Source organism: Tenrec ecaudatus, chromosome 4, assembly GCF_050624435.1.
Source record: "Tenrec ecaudatus isolate mTenEca1 chromosome 4, mTenEca1.hap1, whole genome shotgun sequence".
Lineage (NCBI taxonomy): Eukaryota > Metazoa > Chordata > Mammalia > Afrosoricida > Tenrecidae > Tenrec > Tenrec ecaudatus.
The window spans coordinates 92,101,150-92,113,044 of record NC_134533.1 but is presented as its reverse complement, the minus strand read 5'-3'; the positions used below and the strand labels follow the sequence as shown (position 1 = coordinate 92,113,044).

The following is an 11,895-nucleotide window of genomic DNA, read 5'->3' as shown; positions in this document are numbered from 1 at the left end:
CTTTTGTCTCTAAGCATGGTGTGGGGTCCAGATCTGCTCGGAAACACACGGGTTTCCTGAGCTGGAAACAGCTGGGGAGGAACCATTATGCTGGTTTGGTTTGTCTCTCACCCAGTCGTCTGGCCTTTCCTACAGCAGCTCTGAGGCAGAAACAGGTAAATGTATTAGCCAGTGTCAAGAGCCTAAATAGCTCAGAGAAACGCCAAGATTCGTGTAATTAAGTATACTTATTTTGAGTAACAAATGAGCTGCATCACCCCGGCATGGTGGGAAGGTGCATCCGGGTTAGTGCGCTCCACGTAGATAAAAGGGGAAGTCAATCAGTAGGGTTTCTGAGGCTGTAGGGAAGATTTCTGTGAATCTTTACAGAAGCAGAAAGCCTCGTCTTTCTCCCTAAGGATGATCGATGGATATGAACTGGTAACCTTGCAGTTAGCAGCCCAATGTGCAACCTACTGCACCAGCAGGGCTCCTTATAAAATCATCGAAACCTTTATATAAAAATGGAACCAATCACAATGATCGACATAGAACCCACCCCCCACCCCCAGGGGTACGGATAACAGAAAACTGGGTGAAGAGAGACAGCAGTTGGTATAAGATTTGAAAAAAATAATTTATCAAGGGTTTCATGAGGGAGGGTGGGAGAGGGGAAAATGAACTTATACTAGGGGCTCAAGTAGAAAGAAAATGTATTGAAAATGATGACGACAACAAATGTGCTTGACACAATGGATGTTTGTATGGATTGTGGTAAGAGCTGTAAGAGCCCCCAATAAAATGATTAAATAAAAAGAATATCAAAATGGGAATCTGTTGCTTCCTGACAAATCTTTCCCCTAGTTCTAGATAGTTCTGAAGGTGGCACATCTGTCTTTCTTTCCCTGTAGAATTCTGCATGCTTTTTACTCCCTTAAAGAGTTATAGTCTCTAGAAGATGGAGAGGAAGGGGAAACCGATGGCAATCATTGACACATAGCCACACACCCCGCCCAGGGGGACAAACAGCAGAAATCGTGGGGGAAGGGAGACAGCGGTCAGTGTAAGATATGAAAATAATAATTTTTAATTTATCAAGGGGAGGGAACAAAGAGGAGCTGATACCTAGGGCTCACAGAGCAAGTAAACGTTTCGAAAATAATGATGGCAGCATATGTACAAATATGCTCGATACAATAGATGCATAGAATGTTAGTTATAAGCACTCGTAAGAACCCCTAATAAAATGATCTTTTAATTAAAAAAAACTAGTGAAAAACCCCAAATAGTTACAGTCTCAAGAACACACAGGAGCAGTTCCACCTGGTCCTACGGGGACTAGGAGTCAGCTTTGAGTTGATGGCAATGAGTTTGGATTTTGGTGCACATCCACGGACGCCGACTATGGGTCCGAGTCAAAGGAAACCTCCAACTGAAAATCTCCCATGTTTATCATGATATGCTTATGGGTTCCGTTGTGAGAATTTTAATTTTCTTTCCATTGAGTTCCAATCCATACTGAAGAGTTCCGCCTTGATTTTCTAAGTACTTCAAGTCCTTTCACTTTCAGAAGGCGAGGTCGTGCCCTCTGCACATCGCAGGTGGGTCGTTCTGATGCTGTACTCTTCCCAGCAGAATCCAGCTACTCCGAGTTTTTGCTCAGCACCCAGGAGTGAGCCTGGTGAAAGAATACAGCCCTGTTGCACACCTTTCCTGATCTTAAAGCATGCCTTTGTGCAGTTCTCACAACTGCCTCTTGGTCTGTGGACAGCTTAACCCACGTACAGCTTCCACAGAAGCACAATGATGTGTTCGGGAATTCCTATTCCTTTTATAAAATCATTTTATTGGGGGCTCATACAACTCATCACAATCCATACATTAATTGAATCAGGCACGTTTGGACATATGTTCCCCTCATTCTCTTCTAGACATTCAGTTTCTTCTTTTTAAAAAATATTTCATTCAGCCATCTTTATTTACAATTGAAACTCCGGGAATTCAAAATTAACATCCTTGCCCGTAGGATTCTTATAATCTCCAGAAAAGGTTTCAACCTTGTGTTCTACACTGTTCTGCTGTGCTTTGTCCAAATGAACCTTTATAAGCCTGCTGCCGTCCAGCTTTTCCCGGGTTCTCTTGCCCACAATTTCACTTGGGCAGACCACGTCTTCAAGGACGGCAGCATGCACAGCTGTCGGAGTGCGGCTCCTGGGACGCCTTCACTTATTCTTTGTACGGCTTTTCCACGTTGGTTTAGGCAGAATTCTCCTCTGAGCAACAAAGACAACGTGCTTTCCACTGAATTTTTTCTCCGGTTCCCGTACTAGCCGGACTTGGATTTTCTGGAAAGATTTCAGCTGAGGAACAGGAACAAAGATTACAATAGCTTTCCGGCCACCACCAACTTCGATTTCCTTGGCTGCCGTTATATTCAGCTCCCTCAGTGGAGCCTTGAGGTCCGAGTTCATCTCCAGCTCAAGAAGAGCTGGAGAAATGCCGGACGCGAGCTCATCCGGCTCTTCGCCATTGGGCTTCACCACCTTCGCGCTGGAACTGAGCATGGCCTTTCTCTTGCCGAGCGCCGAGCCTAGGAAGAGCTAGACATTTGCTTTCTCTCGAGCCCTCGGTACCAGCTCTTCCCCCCCCCCCCCGCCTCCTAGCCTTCCGATAGACTGTACATTGTTATTGTTTTAATCTCTCACGCTCACCACGGTCTCCCTTCTCTCGTGTTTGCTGTTGTTCTTCCCCCTGTAGAGGGGTGTGTGGTTGTGTGTCCATCTTTGCGATCGGTTTCCCCTTTCTCCCTCTCCTACCCTTCCCCCTACCCTTCTGGTATCACTATTCCCACTCCTGTTCCTGGATTCTGTGTGCCGTGAGGCCCCATCTCTTATCTATACCTGTGTACATGCTCCGGTCTAGTCTGAACTGGGAGGCAGCACTGGGGTCAGGGTAGTGGGGGGTGAGGAAGCCTCAAGGAACCAGAGGACTATAGTGTGCTTCATTGATGCTTTACTGCACCCTGGTGACTCATCCCCTCCCTGTGGGCCCTCGGTGGGGAGATTGTTCCACTGTCTGCAGATGGGCTTTGGATCTCAGCCCCAGCCCCCTCCTTCTCAATATGTTTTTGTTTGTTGTGTGTCTGTTGATGCCTATTACCTGGTCCCGATGACTCCTCATAATCGAACCAGCGGTGTGCTTCTTCCATGTGGGCTTGTTGCTTCACTGCTGAATGGCGGCTTGTGTAACTTCAAGCCTTTAAGACCCCAGATGCTATGTATTTTAATAGCTGGGCACCATCTGCCCTCTTCACATTTGCTTATGCACCTGTTTGGTCTTCAGTGATTGTGTCGGGAGGGTGAACAGTGTTTTTTTATTGAGGGAAGGTATGAGCAGAGGCCCAAAGTTCATCCCCTACCTCAGTGTATTACCATATAAATATATGTACATGGGCCAATACCTCTATTTTGTGGATTAATGTATTTACATATGTACGACGCTATGTTTATACCTCTATCCATTGCTTTGCTTCCTTGGTCCTTCCTCTCGTTCCTTTTACCTTCCTCCTGCCCCACCGTCACTTTCCCCTTATTTCTGTGTCCTGGTCCTTCCTCTTAGCTAGTTTGCTGTTGCTCCGATACACCTCTCCCCCCGCCTTGGATCCCTATCTCCTCCTTGTTATTGACCCCCACACCCTACCTGTTCCCCTGTCCATGGTGCAGCCTGCTCACTGCCCCCTTTCCCCACTGTCCTCACTTTTAGGTCTCCCCGGGACCCTTGGTCCCGCAGCTCTCCCCTCAGGCATGCCTCTTGTGCCTATCCCATGTAGGTAGGTACACCGACTATGACATAGCCCAAACAGATTAAAAAAAAAAAAAGAAAATAGTAAAGGAATAAGAAAAAATTAAAATAAAATGAGAAGCAATATTCTAAAATCCTGGGTCTGTTCGCTGACCTTCACGACTGTCCAGGAGCTGCCCCTCCTGGCCTGAAGCCCCCACTTGGAGGCTCCTCAGGGGCTTCGCAGCTCTGCCTTGCCCCAGCTGCTGGTCTGGTATGCTCCTTCTTGGTTTGCTCCACTTTGGGAGTTCAGACCGTACTGCCCCTCCACCACGTGACCCCAGAAATGTCCTCTATTGCAGTCTGCTCCAGTAAGGGGACAACCTGACACATGCTGTTGTCAGCTGCCCAGTCCCCTGTGTGTCCCATTAGCTCCCCACAGGGATGTCATCCTCCAGGCCTGGCGTGCCAGTGTGGGGCCCAGTCCGGCTCTCTTTCTCTTCCTCCCTCCTGGCCTGCCTCCGTGTGGGTGCGGCATGCTGGCTGGCCCCTCTCCCCACCTGTGCGTTCAGTGAAATCCCTATTCTTTACAATGGCATCCAGACTTTGTTTTGATCCGCATGCCTTGGTGTAGTCAAACAGGTTTCCCTGGAGGACCACTAGCATGACCTCAGGTGCACCAGCTTCCCTGGCCACATAGACACTGGGAAATGAACAATAATATATTGAAAGCATGAGTTTTATCCACGAAGCTATATAGCGGTACATATTCCTTTCTCTCTTGCAATTTCTTTAGTAGATTTCTTATTATGCATCTCATTCTGGCTTAATGCTTATTAAATAATGACACTTAAAATTTTTAAAAAATCATTTTATTGTGGGCTTTTTCCACAATCCATCCATCCATTGTGTCAAGCACATTTGTACATGTGCTGCCATCATTTCCAAAACTCTTCGTTTTTCCCCTCCCTCCTTCACCCTCCCACCATTGATAATTTATACATTATTTTTAGTTTCATATGTTACACCATCCGCTGTCTCCCTTCACCAACGTTTTTGTTGTTCAGCCCCCTGAGGTGGGGGCTGGGGGCTGGGCGTTGAGCATCTATCATTCTAATCGGGTCCTACTTTCTTTTTAAATTTTATTTCTCTTCTATTTTGGGGGGATGGCTTTCTGAGTTGGTAGATTTTTTTTTAAAAAGCTACTTTCCTTCCTCTAACACTACCAAGTACACCAGGAAACAAGAGAAAAGAAAATTATTAAAATGTAACATTGTTCGTTGCCCCCCAAACCTCTTCTGCATCATTCCTACTGCCTTGGATGGGGTGGGCTGGCAGGCCTCGTACTGCCCCATGGATCAGGAGATCAGTCAGCCTGCCCTGGCTGGGTTGTCCATGTTGGTAGGTGCAGCTGAGTTGATCTGGAGTCACAGTGACTTTGTGTGACAGAGTATCATCTTTATGGAAGCAGATCACCATCTCTCCTGGGTAGTTGCTGAGTGGGCTTAAAAGGCTCACTTTTTGGTTCACTGGTAAGGCTTACCCACTGAGCGCCCCCACCCGGCTCTTAGCCCCGCCCACACTTCCTGCGACACCTTAAGGAGGGTCATGGGCCTATTGAGTATGGAGGTAACAGCCTGCCAGGGACGGAGGCTACGGCTCAGTGGTCCAGAAAGTTCAGGATCATTTTGTTTCACGGATTTTCAGCATTATTAAAGAATAGCGGAATGTGAACATTTTGAATCGCAAAGTCAAGGGTCCCTTGCTTCTATCCATCAGTCTGTGTGGTCTCCTGACCTGTCAGCCACCTCGAGCCTGTGGAGAAGATGAAGGGAACACAAACAAACACAAACAACAAGCAAACAAATGCAGAGGAGGGACCCCTCCCTGGATCTCCTGAGATGCTGGGGGCGTTCTGAGGCGGAGTGCAAAAGCAGACACAGGGTTTCAGGACCTAAAATCTTTGAAGGCTGTGTGCACACGGGATCCCTGTAAACTCCCGCTTAGCACATTCCGAGGGCACGGGGATCATTCGTCCTTGAGGTCTGTATCTCTCCCTGGAAGGCTGGCATGCCTGAATTCTTCACTGCTGTTGGTTTTCTTTCTTCTGTCTTTCAAAAATGAAGAGGAAAGCCAAGGACCAGAAAGGGAGTCTAGCCAAGAACAGAGCCCACAGCAGAGTTGCTCAGACATACGGAACCGTTTGGATGTCACCTCAGCAAGTCTTATGACACGGAGGCTACAGCAGCTCACAGACTATCTGGTTTATTTTTAAGTTCTTGGAAGGAAGCTTTGGAGAAGCCTGCTGGACGAAGTTATGCTCTATGGCCTGTAGACATCCTATCCTGTGGTTGGGAACCAGTGGGGCCTGGGAAGCCACCCTGGCTGAGCCAGGAGCTCTATGCTTGAATGACTCTCTGGGCACCAATGAGAGGAACCCCACTGTACACGAGCTCCGCAGAAAGGAGAGACCTGTGGTTCCCCAAACCAAACCACCAGGACAAGAACGCACCTGGACCACGGTAAGCACTCGGCTGGGACTCGGCCAGGCTTTGCCCCTCTCTGCTTGCTGGCTATCTTCTGTCGTAGACCTGCTTCCACATCATTGGGTACCTCTCTGCCAGCTGACCCAGCTCTGCTACCAGAGAAGGTCCATCGGCTGGTTCACGTGGGAGACTTTGGCATGGAAGGGCTGGATGCCAGGGGAGGACTTAGCACTCCAAAGGTCCAGCTCAGATGCCTCTATTGACCATGGGAAAGAGGAGGGGGACGATGAAGGGCCCTGGGAGTTGGCCTCCCTGGATTCGTCAGTAGTATGGTCTATAAGATGGCAATAGAAGAGAGGGTGGGGTACTGGGATGCTAGTTTGGGTCCCCCTCGAGTATGTACACCAAAGAGTGGTGCCCCCCGGTATCTTTGGTTTCCTGTTCATGCTCCTGGAAGTTCCCACAGAGACTTTTAAAAAGCTGCAAAAGCCCATCGGGAGGTCCACCCTTTGCTTCTCTCAGGCTGTGAGTCTGATCCCTTGGCTGCCTGCCTGCTGGTCTTGGGAGAAGCCGCTCTGTGCAGCTTTCTCAGGAGGATCCCCTCGTCTGCCGGATGGAAGACTGCATGGAGGCGCCTGCCTTCATTTCAGAGTGCTGCTGTCCACCCTGCTGCAGCGGGCTGCTGAGCACCATCCACAGGGACCAAGGGCAGTGAGGGCTCAGCGGATCTCAAGTCCCTGGGCTTCATCTCCAAATAAGTGTGAATAACCAGCATTTTTTTTTCTCACCTTGGGCTTGTGTTATCAATGCAGCTTCAACTGATGCTGCCCAGTCGAGAGGAAAAATTCTGACTTTTGAGGAGCATGCAAAACCAGGCTCAAACGCCTACCCTGCCCCTTCCTGGCTGTGGAGTGGGGTGAGTTGCTTACCTTCTCTGAGCCTCCTAGCCCTTGCCGTGGTGAAGACCAAAGGCACGCAGGTGTAATGGCACACAGGAAGTGACCTGATTGCTCCAACACCCCACGCCCCAACATCCTTCAGGGCAGAGACTGCCAGAGCATTCTGGGTTCCCTCCAGGATCTAAGGCTGCTAGACACATAATTTTTGCCAATAGCCTGATGAGTAAACTGTGAGCTAAGCTTGTTTGCAGCCTTTTCCTGGAGCCAAATATTTGTAAGACTTAGAGAGACACTCTGAAAAATCAAAGTGTCTGGGGACAAGGGAACGAAGGATCAACGAAGAACGAAGTCACTTAGACAAAGGTCGAGTTGAACTGTGCCAAGAAAATGCCTTCCTTCTGTGGATGCTGAACGGAAAACCAGCACCTCGGCTAAGAGAGCAGACAGGAAGAGGGCAGGCTGGGTAAGGCTGGGCCTGAGCCATTAGCTAGGCACTGGGGATGCCAGGTCCTTGGGATACCCTTAGCACCATGGCATCATCACCCATTTGTGACTGGACATGCACATGGAAATATTAGATAGTATCCAGTCAAGCTGTATAGAGAGACATACATGTACTGCAAGCTACATCCTTTTCTTAGAAGGGAGACTCAGCCTTCTCAGTTTCTCCCTGTTCTTAGTTTTCTCTTACCTGTTGGGAAAATATTGTGGGAAAGCTAGATGGCCATCAAGAAGTTTTTAATATTCAGGCTTTCAGTAGCCTTTCTTCCATACGAAAGAATGTTGTATGGTCACAAAAGATAGTAAGTTCCCTATGTGCTGGCACGGGAACCTACCTGTCATCTGTGCTTGAATGGAAACAAAAGGTATATGCATAGCATGGTTTTATTTTTTACTTAATATTCGATTATACATCGCTGCATATCTATTTGACTGTATGTATCTGTAGAGAGGTCTAGAAGGAAGTCTTCCAAAGCTAGCAATGCCTACGTCCAAGCACTTGTCAAAAGGAAGTGACTTTCATTTTGTATACATACACTTTAAAACAGGTGTGCTCTACTTGTATAATAAATAATTTGAACATAAACCGCTAGAATCTTTTCTTGCAGTTTCCATAAAAAGTTGCTAGGTCTCATGCACATCTGGATCACTCAATATCGAAAGGACGACTCTGTACCAGGAGCTCTTGGTGCAAATGGCTAATACATTTGGCCAACTGGACAGGTGAACGCTATGTCCACCCAGAAGCACCTCCGAAGGAAAATGTAGCCATGGCTTGGGGTCAACTGGAAGGCAACAGGTTCACCCTGGACACAGATCCCACTCCAGACAGATGAGTCAGGAAACCCCCCCCCCGCCCCCCCGAGGGTACAGGTCACTGTGATGGGGCAGCCTAGGAAGGCGCTGGATTCGATGCTATGATGCATGTTACTGTCATTTTGGGGAGGACCTGTGGTACACGGGCTGCCAAAAGGACAGACATCTGTCTTGGCAGAAGCACAGCAGAGTGCTCCTTAGAAGCAAGGCTGGCGAGCCTTCCTCATCTCACACACTTCAGACATGTTGTCAGGGAGCCTGGTCCCTGGAAAAGGGCAGGGAAGGAAGCACAGGGCAGGTAAATACTTGGTAAAGCAGAAGGGCGGTGTAAAGAGAAAGGGTTCAAACAGGCGCCAGGTCTGATGGTACAGGGTTGGCAGGGCTTCCTGCCCTTGTCGCTGAGTCAGAATCCACATGCGGGCACCCAGCCACCAGGGGGCTCCGCCGCGAAAGCTCCGCTCATGAAACCCCCGGGGTCCAGCCATCTGCCCCCAGACACTTCACAGCTGTGGGGTGTCAGCAACTGTGCCTGGGGTCTGTCCCTGGCCTGAATTCACTGTGTTAAGAGATGGCTCGCTTTGGGTTCAGACCAGGGAAGCAACTTTCTCCACGTGACTCAGCTAATGATGAACCAGAAGCAATTCACATTGACCCTTTCGATCTGAAAGACCTTCCTGACGGAAGGGACATTTGAGCCGCGTGTTGAGCAATGGATTGGATGTGGGCAGACAGACGAGAGGGCATTCCAGGACAAGGGCTCCCACTGGCGGTGGGGGGGCGGGCAAGAAGTGGAAACTCACAAAGCAGGTTGGGGCACAGGGATGGTTCCAGAGTCCCTCGAGGGAGGAGGGGGGGAAGGAGCCTGAGGAGGTGGCCTGGGGCATGAGTGCTTGAACTTTGACCTCTGTCTTAGGGACTGTGGGCCAGGGAGCGAACCAGGCTGCTGCTGTTTCCCTCCGTGGAGTGACGTGCTCAGACCCGCTTCAGGAACCGTGAGGGCCACACAGTGCGGTGGCGTGGATGGAGTCAGTTTGCCTGGGTTTGGCTCTCAGCCCTTGCTGCTCACAAGCTCGATGATAATCTTGAGCAAGAGACATGGCTTTCCCTGCCTCTGTTTTCTCCACCAGACATGAGGGGCAAACAAACCCAAACCTAACCCTCAGCCGCCACCGAGTCTTCCCGAGTCACCGCTCCCCTCGAGGAGCAGGCTGGAACTGTCCTGAGAGCAGGCGCCTCGGCCATCTCCCTGGGAGCTGCTGGGGGCTCAAACGGCTGACCTTTCAGTTAGTGCCTGAGCCTTTTAACCACTGTGCCAGCATGGACCCCTGCCCGTCTGTGCAGTCCAGGCCTTACGCTGCAAAGGTCCCATTTTCAAGTCTCAGTGAAATTTTAATTAGCCATTTGCCTACTAATTCTTTTGAGGATAAAAACACGGAACCAAAGTACTAAAACAATAACCAAACAAACTCCAAGTCCACAGAAGAAAGAGTGGGCAGGCTGGAGTTTGTCTCCTGACCCCTCACACTTAACAAGCTATGGAACCCCCCAGCCCCACCCCCACTCCCCCATTGCACCCTTCCCGAGCCTGTGACCTCACCTGACACTCAGGGATAATAATGCATGATAACACCTGTACCTATGGTGGGGGTGGGGGTAGTGTGAAGATTTACAAAGCCAACTCAACCAGTGTTCAGAAGGACTCCTGAAACCAATCCGAATACAAAGCTGTTTTACTAGCTAACAGCAACAGGCTCTTAATGAGTGTATTCCCAGTTGCTCAGCAACATAGCCTGGGCACCTCGTGCTCTGTACACATGTGTGGGCCTTCAGGAACCTGGGGAGAGTCACGTTGGATAGAAATCTGAATTAGTTTGGAATGGCCTCCTTGACCTTCTGGGCTCCATGAAGTTCCAACTTCAGCTTTTCCAAAACCACACATCCCTCTCCAACAGTCCACCCCAGGAGGAGCCTAGTCCAGAGTGGTGCTCAGCTCACCTGGACCAGGTAAGACGATGTGCTTCTGGGGAGCTGGGATTGCTAAAGGGCGAATGTCAGAGACAGGTTGTCAAGTTTGACACAAGGGCGACAGTTAAAACACAGCAACCTCCTTCAATGACCAAGACCCCGTTTGACCTCATCCACACAGACCCTTTTTAGGAAAGGAGTGCCATCGCTGCCATTTGAGACCTCCCTCCCTCTGACCACAAGCCTGGGTAGTTGTCAAGGGCATCCTTCGTCCCTGTGGTTCTGTAGAGGTCCCAGCCCAGGCTCTCGGGGCAGCCTGGAGGCCCCAGCGTCACGTGGCTACCAGTGCAGGGACACACACAACTGCCGGGACGGAGGCTTTCTCTTGGTGTATACAGGCTCCAGACAAAAGCCAGAATGTAGGCGAGGCCAACCCTCACAGGAGCTTCGAGTACCGGGCCAGCTCTTCAGGCAGCAGGTCCAGGGAGGGCCCTGCTATCCGCCCAGGCAGTGTGGAGAGCTGAGAGCCTGGGAGCTACATCAGTTTGTTCTTTGAGCTAAGTCACGTCCACAGGCCAGAAACCCAGCGTTCTCAGCAAGGGATTCTTTTGGGTAGCTGAGCTGAGCGCCCACGCAGACTCTAACCTGAGGTCTTCGGCGCTCATGTTGGCCCACCTTTCATATGGGTACCCGTACTCTGACAGAGAGGCCTGCGTTCCGATTCCAGTTGTCATTTATTTCTTTAAACCTCACTTGCCTACGGTTGGTGGCAGCTATTCTTCCTCATTTGAAATCAGGAGGAGGTTGTTTTGAGGACCGAGGGGAGATTATTCATGGAAACCACACCAGTAGTAAACACATAGCCATCACTCTCCCTAAGCTCCCAGCTATGGAAGCGCTGCTCTTGCTAGGAAGGATGGCACAGTGGGGGCCGGGGAGGAAAGGATGCCCATGAGAGAGGCTGTGACAGCAGGGCCCGGGCCCCCGTGGGGACCCTCACAGGCAGGACTGATCTCTGGCAGCAGTCAGAAACCCTGGCCCGAATGTCACTAATTTGCCATATGACTTTCTAACTAGTGCACCTTTTCCTCGGTGACCAGAGGCACCAACCAGCAGCTACCACCTCCTGCAGCTCACCTTGGGGGGACTGCCTCCCTGAGCCCTCCATCTCCCTGCGTTTCCTTATGAAGACGACGGTTACATTTGGGCTGGAGGTGGCAGAGAGGGCAGCCTGCCCGTGTGGCCTGGGCAACTCATTTCCTCTCTGAAACGAGCTGTGTGTCTATCTGTCTGAAGGGGAGGGTCCTGTGAGCATAAGGCTCCCAGGAGAGGGAGCCAACCCCCCTGGAAGCAAAGCTACACAGGAAGTGGCCCCAGAGCAGCGAAAGGAAGTTAAACAAGCATCTGCGGAGCAACACAGGTACGTTCTGCTCCGGGGAGGCAGAGGACAGCAGCAAAGGAACGAGCCA

General features: G+C 50.2%; 1 pseudogene; it reads right to left on the bottom strand.

Moving 5' to 3' along the window:
- Window positions 1-1,958: 1,958 nt before the first annotated feature.
- Window positions 1,959-2,558, bottom strand: LOC142446998 (small ribosomal subunit protein eS7-like; annotated as a pseudogene).
- Between the last annotated feature and the right edge of the window lie 9,337 nt (window positions 2,559-11,895).